We start from the raw sequence: 15,299 nt of genomic DNA on the forward strand, positions 1-15,299 counted from the left end.
TAGTGACTCCTGGTGTCTCAGCGCTAATGTGGGCAGTGCCACAGAGCAGGTGCCCGAGGGGGGGTGGCAGGGAGGGTGAACGGATGGAAGCAGGGAGGGAAGCGCTCCATCATTTCTGATGGATGGATTCTGAAACATGCTGCACGTACTGCCTACACACAAACCCCAAATCCCTTCACATTTTCTCAGCCCTCCAAAACTCTAGCTTTAAGCAGGAGCCCCGTCTCCACGCGTCTGAAGGGCTGTCATAGCCCTGCTGCTTATGCAGCCGTTCTCCCTTCTGATCCTGGGAAGTAGCCGGGTGGGTCTCATCATTCCCATTTTATAGATGAGGAAAATAAGTCTCAGAGAGGTTAAGGGACTTGCCCAAAGTCACGAGTAGCAGGTCTTATCTTCCTTAAATTACATTTTTTTCCAACCTGAGACATGAGCAAGACCACTGAACTACAGGGGTGGGGTGGTGTCTCCTACAGGACAGAGAGGTCTGGCAATGCGAGCGCTCTCAACCCACAGTGCCACTCAGCTCTGAGTCCCCTCAACAGCCCGGGGCCATCTGTATCACTTACCACATTCCCAGAGGTCACAGAGCCCATAGTATGTCCCTTGGTTTTTCTTAGATCCTTCCTAGGTCTCTGCCCTGCTAGGCAGAGTGCAGCCTGAGGACTCAGGCGTCAGGGCCAGAGTCACAGTGCTGGGTCACAGGCCATGCAGCTTGCAGCAGCGGCTTTCTAAGTCACAGATTTTAAGCGCAGGAGACTGAGATAGTTTTGGGAGGTATTCACCCAGCCAACAGCCACCTCCTCAGCCTGGAGATGCTCCCATCGTTGGCAAATGTGCTTTCTGACAAATGTTAACATGCAAATGAATGACTTCTGAGTGCAGAGCTACCCCCAGTAACTGGGCCTCCCATACCCCAGCCCAGTAAGGAATCTGCAATAGCTTAAAGCTCCTGTCACTTCTATTCCTGAAACACCCTTCCCTGAACCCTCTCCCCACGCACCATCAACCAATTCGTTTGCTCACCATTATTTTAAAAACTCACATTTTATTAGCAGCAGAGCATGAGTAATAAATACAAATACACTGTTTGCACTTGAATTAGCCCTGCATGTCCTGGAACCACAGGGCCATTTGTCAAAGCCAGACATCCCCCAAACCTGCAGTTTGTGGTTGGCCTTCCAAGGTCACAGACTCCTGGGAGCCAAGCAAGGACAGGGCGGTGCCCTGAGGACTCATACTTGGGGCTCCCTGATTCCCAAGCAGGGCATTGAGCTGCCTGGAAGGAAGGGCAGCTACGGAGGGGCTGTAAGCTCTACCGCTTACCAACCATGTGACACAGGGCAGGCATGTCAACAATACCACTCTGAACCTCTGTTTCCTCATCTATAAAATGGGTCAATAACACCCACTTCCCAAGGTTGCTGGGAGGATTAAATAAGAAACTGGGATGTGAAAGCACCTAAAGCAAATCTGCACATAGTGGGGGTGGTGGGAGGGGGGTGAGGGAAGGAGGCTTCTCTCTACCAAGGGCCTAGGATACCTGAGATCACCTCCACCTGGTTCCATGGCAGGATGAGCGGTGGGCAGCACCTTTCCTGGTTGCCTACTCCTTGCAGGATGCTTGCACATTTACATATCCAGGCACATTTGTGGGGCAGTATTATGCTGCATCTGTGTGAAGCTGTCCAGAACTAATGCACCAAATATGCAGTCACTGGTGCCAGCCCAGGCTGGGCTCTAGACTCCTCCCGCTAGCAGCTGTTTTAAGGTTTGAACTCAGCTAGAGGGAGTCTCGTCCAAGGTCAAATGGGCTCCCAAAGAAGTGGCTCCAAAACCTTGCTCCTCTCTGGTGTTCCGCGGCCTCGCTTCTTTTAACAAACATTCAGCAAGATCCTCCCATGTGCCAGGCTCTGTGTTAGAGTCTGTGGGCCAGAAGTGGACATGACAGCCCAATCCAATCCCAGCTTCCCAGAGCTCAGTGCCCAGCAGGAAAAACTGAGCAGCAAACAGGCAGTTAAGAGTGCAGCTGGGGAGTGCTTGGAAGGGAACGAGTGCCCAGAGGCCTTAGGACAAGAGGATCCTCATTCAGGCTGGAAGAAGCAGCAGGAAAGAGGAATTCCTGGGAGAGGAATGGGGAAGCAGGAATGAAGCAAGAGGAGGAGGGGGAGTGGAAGAAGGGGTTCCGAGCAGGGTAAGCAGCATGTGCAAAGGTCCTGAGGCACACAGCCAAAGCTACATGGGAACTAGAGTCAGCCAGCAAAAGGGCACCTACTAAATGGATTGGAATCCCTATGGGAGATTCAGAGGAAGGGTCTTCATAGTCTCTGCCCTCAGCTGACCTCCAATTACACAGCAGAGACAGGACCTACGTAATGGAGATAGACTTAAGACAGAAACCATCATAAATGACCAGCGCTTGCTAATGTGCTTACTCTACTCAGTGTATACATCTTGCTGAGAGCTCGGGTGTAACCATCAAGAGCTGAAGGGGTTAATCAGGGCAAGCCTCGCAGAGGAGGTGAGCCACCTTCTGCTGGTAAAGCACCCTGCTCTCCAGGACCCTCAGTGATGCCACCAGGCTCTCTTCTTCCCCATTGACTGGAAACCTTGGTCAACAATAAGGCTTTCTCTGCTCTGCCAGCTGCAATATAAACGTGAGCACAATGCCGCCTCTCCCCCATCAGACAAGGCCACACGTCAGGGTGGGTTGGTCTGAGTTAGGCTGACTCACTTGGCCACATTATCAAGGCAACAAAACCCTGACTTCCCATCTTCCCCCAGCCTCCAGCCCAGCCCTGGAAGATAGCAGTAAGATCTCTCTGAAGATGCAACTCCCCCAGCACAGGCTCTGGGAGCCGGGGGGGGGTGGGGTGGGGGGGGGGGAGGAATTTGCATCATGCAGAGCGGCTCCCTCCTCCCTAGACTGCTGGAGGAACAGGGCCATTCTACCCCTCGTTCAGGCAGAGATCTGCCCTGGAGGGCTTTAATTGAGCACAATGTCATTTGCACTGGAACCTCCGCAGTCTCCTCCCCACCACGACCCTCCCTCGGAGACCCCAGCCTCAGAGACCACCCCCACCTCACCAAGCACAAGGCATTGTGCTGCCCTCCAGACAAATGCATTCCCCGTGGCCCCTGCTTCCTGCTTACTCCCATTCAGGAGGCATCTCCAGATCAGGACCAGCCTGGAAAACACGGCTGTTGGCACATTCCGCACAAGCTGCATACCCAGCAGGACCCTGGCACAGTCAGAGCTGCAGAGATAACACACACCCAGAGCCATCCCCCAGTTACCTAAGGGGCCAGGGCAATGCTCACAGCTTTCATACTCCCCTTGGAGTGCCAGCTCTGGAGGCAGAGCCCACCGCTGCCACAGGCTGACTGTGTGACTTCGGGCAACTTATGTAACCTCTCTGAGCTTCAGTTTCCCCGCTTGTAAAATGGGGGTGATTGTAAGGATTAAATGAGAAAGTGCATGTGAAGTGATTAGCACACTGCCTAGAATGTGCAACAAATATCAGCTATGATTTCTATTAATGTCATTCCAGGTCGCCTCTTAGATGTTCTGTCACATGACAGGACTCTTGCCATTATAATCTGACCATTATAAGCATTACAAGCACTTAAAAAAAAAAAAAACTTTTCCAATTGAAGTATAATCTGCATACAGACAATTGCATGAAAGTGTAAAGCTCAATGAATTTCCCAGATAATCAGCTGTCAGGTCAAGAAAAAGAGCATTTTCAGTACTCCAGAGACCCGCAGGCCCCTTTCGAGGCGAACTACTGGCTTTTATTACCATGGATCACTCGCCTGTTCCCGAATATCATATAAACAAAGCCATACGGTATGAGCTGAAAGCACAGTAAGACCTAAGAAACCCTTTCACAGAGGTTATCTGATTCGCTCTTCCCCCAGCCCTATGAGATTAGGTTTTTTATCGTCCCCATTGAATGCTGAGCAAACAGGGGCTTCAGATATGGCAGCTGACTTGTCCAACCAAGGCTACTCCGTAAATAGAGGCAGGAACTGTAACAAGTCCAGGCTGGCCAAGCCCCTCTCCTATCACCTTTCCACCACACCAGGCTACTTCTCACACATCACACCTCCCCACGTACTGCCAGGAAGCCCCCCCTCCAAGAAGCCTCCTTGGGTTGCTCAGAGGAAAGCCATCAACCTGTCCTGCTCCACCCACTCCAGTCTGGACACTAGGTCTTAACATAAGCCTTCTGTGGGTATGTGTGAGCTCTCTGCCCGTCTCTTCTCCTCCTGGGGTCACAACGCCCAGAGGACAGGGCCTGCTTCTGGGGGCTCATTCCACACCCTCCTCAGGATGGGTGGGCAGGCAAGAAGCTGGGGAACGGGGTGGCACCCCTGAATGGGTGGGGATTCAGTGAAGCAGGCCACTTGCTCTCCTGGTTTGATAACAGGTTCCATGAGAGTCAGTGTAATCAGAGGCATGGGACAGTATGAACCAGAAGCCCAGGACCTGGGTTCAAATCCTGACTCTGCAAGTCATGTGAGCTTTGGCAAGTCACTTGCCCTGAGTCTCAGTCTCCTCATTTGTCAAACAAGATGACAGGACTAAATCTGACTTCAATTCATTGTACCCTGTGCCCAAGGCAGACCTCCTGAGTTAACCCAGATCTGCCCCAGGGAACCCACGCTTGGCCCCAGGCTCCCCCAACCCAGCACTGCAGGCACCCTGCCAATCAGCAGAAACAGGCACAGGGGGAAACTGAGCCAGCACCCGGTGGCCGGAGTCACCAGGACCCTTCACCCACATGCAGCACCCGATCATGCCCCAGGATCCGGGGTGAGAGGTCAAACGGCCTCAGCTCACCTCCTGCGCCCTGCGTCTCTCTTCATAACCCCACACAAAGGCAACCTTTGCCTAGACCCTCTGCCCCGCTGCTCTCCACGCCCTCCCTGTGCACAGCCCTGCCATAGAACTAGCTCTGCCCAGAGTAAATTCATTGTTGTGGGTGTTCGCACTCACACTGGGAGTCTGCCCTCAGGGTGTCCCCCTGACGCAGGGCAGTGCCCCCACTCTGACCTAGAAGTCTGAGCTCCTGATGCACATGTGCCTCCTCTGTTCTCACAAGACGTGCCCTTGTCCTGTCCGTCTCCAGCCCAATGCCAGGCTCAGCTGGGTTCAAGGAAGGGGTGAAGTGTGTAGGGCCAAGGTGCAGGCAGATCCAGGGTTGCTCTCTGTACAGGTTCAGCTCCACTACGGGGTAAGCTAATCCCACACCCCACTGGGGAAATGTGCAGGGATCCACACAACTGACTCTTCCATCCCACACGCCGTGCGCTGAGGCAGCCCAGCCAGCTATCCAGAGCTGAGCTCATCCCCAGCTTCAGGACCACCACCCAGGGCCTCTGCAGGCCAGGGGCTCACAAAAGTGGCCATTAATTCAACAAGTATTTACCAGCACTTACCATCCACTGTTCCTGACCTAGCTGTTGGGTCTGCAATGCTGAGAGACATGGCCCCATGCCAGGGGAGCTGGTGGCTTGTGGGGGACATAGATGATGACCTCTGCTGGCCCCCCTGAGGTGTCCAAGTGTGGCCTGACCTGCCTGACCGCGACCCACCCGCCCCTTGCCCAGGTGGGCCACCTATGTTCCTCCCCCACTGGGGGCTGGAGGCTCGTGGAGACACCTGCTCATCTAGGAAAGGTGCAGGCCACCCTGAGAAGCCATACACACAGAGGGAGGGGCAATGTGATGGCTCAGCTTCCGGGCCTTGTGCATGCTACCCAGGCTGTTGGGGTAGCTGCCCTCTCCAGGGGCAGACAGAGCTAGTACTTTACAGCGCAGGGTTGCCTGGAGGACCCGCAATGCCACCGAAGGACAGACACCTGAGACACAGCGAGAGCAGAACCTCACCAGTCCAGGAACGTAGGACAAAAGTCAGCTACACCCCAGCTCCTGAGGCCCAGGGTCAAGCTCTGAGTACCCCTGCTGCCAACCACCCCCCCAAAGAGGAGCTGAGGGGAAGACAGACAGCCTACCAGCCACCTGCCTGGCCTCCTGCTGACAGAAATTGCACTTTCTTAGCTGACTCTCCACTACTCAGGGTGCACCTGCCTTGTTTACTTCCAATTTGCACCCTACCTGGCCAGCCTAATGTTCCAGCCTATTTACTTTGGACTTGGGAAAGCTCTTACTTTCAAAGGAGAATGGGATGGTGCTATTTTAGCTCAAATAAACCAGTGAGTATTCTCCAGCTAGTGGCCCACTCTGTGCCCACAGATTTGGGTCATCTGAACTTTCTGGCCCTGTGGTGGGGTGTCTTCAGCATCACCTAGCCCCCAAGGAGCTCAAAGGAGCAGGCGGTCACCTCAGTCCTCAGCCCTCTCCCCGTGGGACCCCAAGGCTCAACCCAGCATCTGACCGACTCAAAAGGTATCTGTGTGCACATTCTGTAAGGACCCAGCGCTGGGGTGAGCCCACATGCCCGGCACACCAGAGGCACTCGGGAACTGTGTACTATGAAGGGGTGTGTGCCAACCCTCAGCAGACCCCTGTGGCCAAGGATCAGGCAACTACCTGCCCAGGAGGCAATCCTAGCCTTGGACATTTATGGGAGCCCCCCCAGGCCATCATCCTGGCCAAGGGGCTCTGTTTGGAGAAAAGAGTCATGGACAGAAATCCAGGCAGGAGCAGACAAATCCTGGCTTTGCTTCTGGCTCACGAGATACCCTCAGAGCCTGTGGGCGGGAACAGGAAAAAGGGAGTGTTGCGGGGTCCCAAGGAGGGGTGCAGAGCCAGGAGCCACGGAAGTCAATTTGGCTCAGTATAAGGTAAAACCTCCGGGTATTTTTTTGAAGAAATCACTGAGCACCTTCTATAAGCCATGCAGTGTGCAGGGACTCTCACCCGCTCCCTTGTTCACAGCGGCCTGGCGAGGGATAGCCGGCCTCACGTGTGGGCACGAGCAAGGGCCAGTCCGCCCAGTTTCTATCCTGCCTCTACCACCTGCTAGTGTGTCTTGGCCGCCCTACATGACCCCTCTGGGCCTCGGTTTACTCGTTTGCAAAATGAGACAACAGTCCCCACTTTCTAGGGTGGTTGGAAGATCAAGCCAATACATATAAAGCATCTTGAACATTGTAAATGCCCGATAACCCAGGCTCGCTGAGGACAGCCCAGGGGAGGAGGAACTGGTGGCCACAGCCGGGGCTGGAAAAGCCACTGCGGAGGGTCTGCATGAGAGGCTAGGACGGTGCGTGAGTGAGACCGGGTTCCAGGAATGAGAGTCTAGGATTCACCTAACCTCCCTGGCTTTCAGTTTTCCCAGCAATACAATAGGCGTTATCCTGCCTGGACAAACGCTGCTTAATTCTGTGCAACATGCTCGATCCTGGGAAGCGCAGGTGAGCCCCAGGCCCACTGCCTCTACCCCTGGTGCAGCCGCGGGTGATCTTCAGAAGGCTCTGGGTGCGGAACCGAGCCCTGGGCAGGCACAGGGGTCCTGGATCCCGATGCAACATCTCAATCAAATAACTGTGGTTTTCGGCTAGTTACTAAAATTATGAGAGTCTCTGGCAATAATTCCTACCTGCCATACCTGCCTCACAGGTGTGTGGCCCTGTGAGATCCAGGCGGTGGGGAGTTAGTGGGAGGACCACCAGGGACATTCTAAGCCTGTGACTATGTGACACCCACTGGCAGCTCAGAGACCAGGGCAGGGGGACCTGGTGAGACGCTCCACGACCTCCCCCCAGAAAATGGTTCCATTGGGGTCTTCTGGTCCTTCCGAAGCCCACACTAGTTTTCTCTGCTTCTGAAAAAGTCTCTGCTGCCCCCAGAGAGATGCTCAAGCCCCCATCCTCATCAGCCTCCTGGGAATGCTCTTCTGTCCCCATCTGTCCTGCCAGTGGGTTTCAGCCCCAGGCAAGTTCACTATGGATTCAGGGTGACCAAAGAAATGACAGTAAAATGTTCTTGGGATGAAAGGGCTATACCCAACTTTATTTCCACGGTGGCAGGTCAATCACTAAAATCTTGTCCACTCAGAGCGAGTCTGCATGCAACAAGCCAGTCTCTGCCTCTGGGCCCCTCTGCCCACAGAGCCATCCTCTGGGCCTCTGTCCTCAGCGCTGCCACCACTCCAGCCTCTGCTCTGTTCTCCTGCAGCCTTGCAGCCCTTCCATCATGTCGCCCAGAGCACTGGGCAGAGCTCTTTATATAGAGTCAATAGCAACGTATTGCCCACAGGTGTGCAGTGAGCTAGCCGACCAGGACCAGGTGAGGATCCTGACCACAGGAACTCTCATTTTATCCACACCATCTTATGAACTGACCGAGGCCAGGGGAGATGCTGTGAAGAACAGTAACCATGATTGCAACAGCAGTGTCCTATCATGCCCCAGAGAGTCCAAGACCCCAGTGAGGTGCCCCAGCTGTCAACCCAGGTGGCCACCACGGCCAGCAGGTGGCCCTGGCTGGTCGGGCAGGGTGGGGAAGCTATGATCCGGGAGCCCCGTCTCACCTGAGCGCCACCAGTGCTCACACATTTCAGCTCATGGGAGTCTCATCAATGCCTCGTGCAGCTACCCTTTCTGGCCCCTCATTTGAATGGCCTCCATGTTGAGACAGGCTGGCACAGGATTCAGGGAGGCCTGCAACCGCTCAGTTAATCAGTGTCCCAGTATGGCCAGGGCCAGGCCCCAATTCCATCCTCCTACCAACCTCACTAGGGATGCTATTTAGTGTCCCAAGAACTGACCTGGGCTGGGTGGGACTGAAGATGAAACCGTAATCATCCTTCTAACAGTAACAACTGCAGCCACTTGGAGATGCTCCGTGCACTTGCCGCAGTTTACAGGAGTTGGGGTCGGGGTCGGGGAAGGGTCGCTGTCAGGCTCCCTAGGATCCTTGGTCAGCACCCCACAGCTGAGCCATCTGTTGCAGGAGCGCGAACCCCACACCACACAGCCTCTGGGGGAGAACCGGGTGCCCCACTCAGGCCCCCTGGAAAGGCAGGGAGAAGCAGAGAGCTGCCCCCAAAAGCTGACAGCTGCTCTTCCCTCCCTGAACCCAGTCTCCCTGGCCGGGGGCCTTGCCAGGGACCCGACCCCCTGAGATGTGCCTCCATCCTCCGTGGCTTCTTAAACTTCCCTTTTTAATTAAGTGTGCCTGGTCGCCAATCTCTCACTTGCACATCTTAACCTCCTCTGGGCTATTGATTTCTCATTCTATTAAATCCTCCTCTTTAATTCTGGCCCTTAAACTCCAACTCTAAACATGTGTTTACTCCACAGCCGCTCTCCCAGGCCAAAGCCCTGTCCTAGGGGGCCACACCCCTCCCTGCTCCTTTCTCCAGGGAGCCCTCACATGATTCTCTCAGTGAATCCGGAGGTCCGGGAGGTCGTTTATTGTGTGACCGAGGTTACAGAGAGGAAACCGAGGCAGCACTAAGGAGGCTGGATTTCCTGTTTCTAAGCTGGCTCTCCTCCCCTGGCCCGCGACCCTGAGGGTCTGCACCCCAGCTTCCATTCCAGCCTCCCCACGGCCAAGACTCCTGGCAGCACTCAGAAGACTGATAACCGCAGCCGCCTGGATTTCTCTGCTTCCTCTGAGCAAACTGCTCCCTGAGACAAGCAGGGGAAGGAGGGACCAGGAGCGTGCGGGTGGCTGTGGGGGCAGGGGGGGTGCTCACAGCCATCAGCGGTGTCCCAGGTCCTCTCCAAGGTGGACAGCAGGCCAGTCTCAAACTCAGGACCCAGCAAGAAAGCGAGGCCTGTGGGCCTCTAGTCCCACCCTCCTTCCGCACAGCAGCCTGAGGACCAGTCTGGCTCCAAGAGGGTGGGCACAGAGGGAGTCCCCGGAATCGGAATCGGAAAGTGCAAGCTGAAGGGGAGCCCTGGGGCAAGGCCTGGCTTGCTGTCCAGGCCCACACAGCCTCCCTCTCCCCTCCTCACGAAAACGCTCTGGGCATTTATCTCTGTAACAAACCTGTCTTCAACACGAGTTGAGGCCCTGTAAATAAGATAAATATTTATTTAGCACCTGCTCTGTGTGAGGCTCTAGGGATGCAACAGTGAGCAAAGCTCAGAGGGAAGCTGCCCTCAGGGTCCCTGGAGGTGACAGGTACAGATGAGCTACTTTGAAGCTGGGCGTGGGGGTCTGAGGCCCCCGGGCCCAAGACCCTCCGTTGCTGTCAGGAACTCTGCAGGGGCCACAGGCCTGGTCCCCAAATGCTCCGGGCGCCTCCCTCACAGCGTGCCTGCCAACAGACCCATCAGAGCTGAGCCGCTCCCCTTCTGGCTTCCCGGTTTCTGAGAGCGGTGTCACCACTCGCCCTGGTACCAGGGCTGGAAATCTCACAGTTCCTCCAGCACTTCCCGCTCCCTCCTCTGCCACTCCCCATCTGTCTGCTCTCTGGCTTGCCATTCCTTGGAAATGTCACTCAAATGCAACCCCCTTCTGCCGTCACCCCTTCTTCAGCCCACTCTCCTCTGCCCAAGGACCCCTGAGGCCTCCCCAAGCTGATGCATCAACCCGAACCTCCTCTTTGGCTTTCCTCTTGCACAGAGCTGGTTCTGCTCTGCCCCGGTCCACCCTTACTCCCCGAAGACAGGACCCTTTCTTCACCGTCCCATGCATCCTGCCCATCACCCAAGCTGCCAGGATCCCCTGTCTCACTCAGCCTGTGCAGCCCCCCTTCCTCCTCGTCCCTGAGCTCCAGCCCCCACTGACCGCAGTGCCTCGCTGGTGGCCTGTGCACCCCGGCACACGCCTCACCTCCCAGTGGGGCGGGGTGGCCTCCGTGCAGTCCACCCAAATCACGAGCCTGCTCAGCAAGGAGCCCTGCCTCCCAGAGGGGCTCCAAACTACCCAGGCCCTGCTGGCTGCGTGTAAATGACTGAGGAGACCCCATCACGGATCTCTTTATAAACAGCCTCTCCCTCCTTTTTTAAGCCCAAGTGTGGGGGAAGGAAGTGGGGCTCTGGTTCGCTCTCTGGTCTGTGATGCAGCCTGGAGTGGGATACACGGCAGGGTCCCCCGTAGATGCCCTATCCTTGTCAGTACAAATGGAAATGCTCACATCTACCTCTCGCGGTCGCTGGGGTCAGTGCATGGGCGAGGCAGAGTGCCCAGGCAAGGCCCTCCTCCCTCCTTCCCACAATCTGCCGTGGCTGGTACTGTGGCATCAGATGTTTTTCACATTGGGTTTGCTAAATGTAAGGCATACCCTCTTTTATGGAACCAAGTGTTATAACCAAGTAACAACTATTCCTATGTTCCTACCACAAGCAGGGGCCAATTTCTAGAATGTTGAAGCACATTCCTTGCTGCGTTAGGAGCCCGGGGTGCGAAAGGCACCAGAGAAAGGCCTTGCTCCTCAAGGGAGACAGAGACAATAATTAGCGCAGGCAGGAGCTGGGTGCTACCCAGCGCCACAAAGAGTCAGCATGCGAGGGGCCCCCTGGGTGCTCCTGGGGCACCTGGGCGGCCCTTCACACCGGCACACCACCTTCCTGTCCAGCTCAGATTCATGCTGATAAAAAAACCCTTTTAGGCAGGTAAGGTCATCCCATTTTACAGGTGAGGCAAGTGAGGCTCAGAGAGGTTAAGCAATTTGCTCAAAGTCATTCAGGAAATACCACCAGGACAGGACGCCAGGACTGCATGACACTCAGCAGCTGAAACTGCCACCACTCCCTGCTGGGACAGAAGGGCTGGGTGGGGGAGGGCTTCCCAGGCTGCACCCTGAAGGCTGTGGGTGGGCAGAAAGGAGGAAGAGAAAGGGTGAGGGCGTAAAGGGCCTGGTGTGAGGGTGGGCAAAGGGTGGGCAAAGGGTGGGCACAGGGTCAGATTGGAGCCATAAAGCCAGGGCCAGCAGTTGGAGGGCCATAAGCACCCAACTGCCCCACGGGAACTCCAGACCGGGTGCCTGGAAGAACCTGGAATTCCGTAGGGAGGAGAGGCGGGAAGCGCTGGTCGGGGTGCGGGTGGCAGAACACCCAGGGTGCTGGCAAGCAGTCCTAGGGCTGAGAGAATCAGCTAGTCCCCAGGTCCAGGGGCAGGTGGGGAGTCAGTTGGTCAGCCCCCACAGGGGGGAGATAGCTGAGCTGTGGAGGACATGGAGATGCACAGAGGCAGGGGACGGGATGGAGAGGCGGAGGCTGCACGGCTGAGGCGCAACAGAGCAACAAGCACCGGCTCCAGAGCACTGGGCCAGGAGTTCCGTGGCCTCACTGTGCTGCAGAGCCTTGGGTGCATCATTTAACTCCTCCGAGCCCCAGTTTCTGGGGGTCAGTAACACCTCCTTATGTGGCGGCAGTACGGATGAAATGCTTGTAGGGCCCTAGCAGAGATCAAATGGAGTGATTTTTCTAAAAGCATTTGGAAATTCAGAGCTCAGCGCCCACAGAGAGATTAGTACGATACAGAAGTAAGGAGCTGCTTTCTTCCTGCACATTCACCGCCACTGCCCACCTGCCCCAGCCGCACACCCACTGGCTTCCTTCCTACCCGCTGCTCCTCTCGTTTTCTGAGCAGTGTTCCTCCCTCGCCCAGGACAGGTCCTCCTGCTCCTGGTCCTTACACCTCAGAGACCCACCAGGGGCCGCCGCGGCCCTCTCGCAGGGAGCCCCGGAGCCCAGCAGCTGGGACCTTCTCCCTGGAGCTCCGCTTGTCTCCCTCCCCCCCACCCCCGGGCAAAAGCTCCTGTCCGTAGGGAAAACCGCGCTGGAAGCCAGACCACAAAGCAGACCCAGTGTCTAGGAAGAACTTTCTTTCGATGCTGGGGAAAATGTCAGCCACAAATCAAAATGCCCAGCAAGTTGGGGGTACAGAGGGAGGATGGGGAAACAGAAAGCCCGTATCTCCTCCCAATGCCCCTCCACCAACCCCTGCCTCTTCCCCACCGGGCCTCCCAAGGGCTCTGGGAACCAGCCTGGTCCCTGGTGTTAGATGACAGGTCCAGAGGAGGGCTGCGGACAGAGCTGGGAGGCAGGCAGGAGGCACGGCTGCTGGGCAAGCCGCGCCCCAGATCCCCATGGAAGACTCGCTCCACAGGAAATGAACAAAATACGGAAAATTAAACAAACCTAGACACGGTAATGTGTGCATATTAGATTAACTCTCCAAAGGGTCGCGACCTTGAGGAACAGATCCAGCCAGTGAGGAAAATAATAAACCTGATTAATGATGAGGCATGAGCTGCAGCTTCAGCAAATACAACCAGCCTGATGACGCCCAATGGGGTTCCCGGGGCTTCCTGGGTGTGGGGGGTGGGGGGGACTGCAATCAACTAACCTCTCCGGGCTGCTAGACCCCATCACAGCAGCAGAAAGCAGGCCCAGATTTCCCTCGTGGTTGCCCACCACCAACCCGGACAGCCTCCGTCCCAGGGGATACATGCCAGCTGTTTGCAGGTGCTCCTGGAAGTGTCACCGTCACCCAGGTGACCCACAGGGAGCTGAAGAGAAGGTAGGTAGTTCTCTTTGTTCCTGGCAGGGCTCAGGGCTCTTGGCCAGTCCTGGGACCTCTCAGTCTAGTCTTGACAGATGCTCACTGCCTGGCAAAGGGGCCCAGCCAAGTCAGAGCTCCCCTCCTCTTTCCACACAACCTGAGCCCTTGGGAGACATGCCCAGGAGAGCCACTGGAGGGACGCAGGGAGGTGGCACCTCGTGCCCTCAGCAGACGACAGCACCAGGAGGAAGATGGCAGCATAAAGTAGAGATGCCAGGAAGTGTGCAGCCAAAGGTCCAGGGAGAAGCCCGGCCGCACCGCGCCAGCCCTGCCAGGCAAGGCAGGCAGGCCAGAGGGCCGGGCCCAGCCCCCCACCGCGGCCTCCTCGGCGCAAAGCCCGGGCCAGCAATCCCCGGGCTCCGATTCCTCGCCTCGCACTTTCTTCAGCTCAAGGAAGCCAGGGAAAGAGGCACAGGTGCTCCCCGCGCCCGGAAGCCCCCGTCCCGGCGGTCGGCAGCGGGCCCTCCACCCCGGCCCGGTCTGAGCGGCTCGGCGCCTGCCAGTCCTCACCGGAGGGAATCGCAGTCGGCTCCCCTCCCCCTCTCGGCCCAGCCCCCTCCCCTCCGACGCCCAAATGCGGGTCTCTGGAGTTTGTTCCTCACTTCCCACTCGGGTGAACGGGGGTGGGGTGGGTGGGAGCCTCAGCGTCCAGGGAAAGAGGGCCACTTCGGATAGGAGGCTGGCTCCCCCAGCGCGAGCCGGCGTGCAGGGCGGGCAGCGCGCGAGTGGCGGGAGCCCGGCGCAGGGGCTGGGGCAGCGGGGCCGGCCGGCGGCGAGGGAGGGGCGGGGGACTCCGCGGGCTCGGGGCCGGGCTGGGCTGGGGCGCTGCAGTCCGGGCGCCCGGAGAAGCGGAGGCTGACGAGGTGTGGGAAAGGGGCGGTCATCCCTGCGGGGGCAGAGGCCGGGCTGGGAGTTGTACAGGGAAGGTGGGGGGGACCACGGCGGGAGGAGTGCTGGCCCGGGGAAGGGGTGCGGGGGGAGGGAGGCGGGCACGGGGACCGGAGGGACTGGAGAGCGGGGCGATGGGGTCCAGGACCGGCCGGGAGGCGGGCGCGGGGATCGGGGTGCAAGGGACAGGCCGGCCGCAGGCGGGATTGGGGCGGGGGCGGGGGCCGGCGAGGGTGCAGCGCAGCGGCCCCGGAGGGAAGGGGCGGCACAGACGTCAGAAGTCGGGGGCACGGGCGCGGGGGGCGCGCGCGCGGGCTCGGCGCGGGGGGCGCCGGGGTGCGGGCTGGGGACGCCGCGGCGGGCCCTACCTGGGCGGCTCCGCACTCCGGCGCTCCGCCGGGGCCGGGCGCTGCTCCGCCGGCTGCCGGGCCGCTGTTTGCCTTTTTCTTTCTTCCGCAGCAGCCGCGGCCGCTCCAGCGCGATCCGCCGGCAGCGGAGGGCGGTCTGTGTCCGGCGGCGGGCGAGCGGGGAGCGGGCAGCGCGCGAGGAGCGCGGCTGAGGCGCGGGGCGCCGCCCGGCGGGCAGCGCGGGAACTGCGGCGGCCGCGCACGCCGGCCGGGGGGGCGCCCCTTTGGGGCGCCGGCACGGCCGGGCGGCCCGCACGCCCACGGCGCCCTCTGGGTGCCTCGCCGTGCGCGCCCAGGGCGGAGGCGCAGGAGGAGCGGGGTCGCGGCGGGTCCCGGAGGCCTGGAGCAAACTTGCCGCCGCCCCGGGGGTCTGCGGCCGAGCGGAAGGCGCCGAGCGGGGGATGCGGCGCCGGGCAGGGGTGCGAGGGGCGCCCGCGGCCGAGGGCCCGCGGGCGTTGATGCAGGCGCTGCGGCGCGCCCACCTCCGGGGGGACCCGGCGCAGCCCGCAACCT

General features: G+C 58.4%; 1 protein-coding gene and 1 long non-coding RNA gene across 5 annotated transcripts in view; both read right to left on the reverse strand.

The window, feature by feature from the left end:
• The window catches only part of GRIK4 (glutamate ionotropic receptor kainate type subunit 4), a 409,820-nt gene extending 394,930 nt beyond the window's left edge, over positions 1 to 14,890 (reverse strand). For 3 of the 4 annotated variants that reach the window (XM_073239594.1, XM_073239593.1, XM_073239595.1), the window contains exon 1: positions 14,748 to 14,890. The gene's annotated coding sequence lies outside the window, so the exon portion shown is untranslated. The remainder of the gene's footprint in view (positions 1 to 14,747) is intronic. The other variant, XM_036992846.2, reaches the window with a different exon arrangement.
• LOC140850239 (uncharacterized) lies at positions 8,043 to 9,094 on the reverse strand. The gene is made up of 3 exons (XR_012132922.1): positions 8,738 to 9,094; positions 8,501 to 8,630; positions 8,043 to 8,329 (listed from the first exon to the last, which is right to left on the reverse strand). It is a non-coding gene; the product is annotated as an uncharacterized lncRNA (long non-coding RNA).
• Positions 14,891 to 15,299: the final 409 nt, after the last annotated feature.

This window comes from Manis javanica, chromosome 6 (genome assembly GCF_040802235.1).
Source record: "Manis javanica isolate MJ-LG chromosome 6, MJ_LKY, whole genome shotgun sequence".
Taxonomy (NCBI): Eukaryota; Metazoa; Chordata; class Mammalia; order Pholidota; family Manidae; genus Manis; species Manis javanica.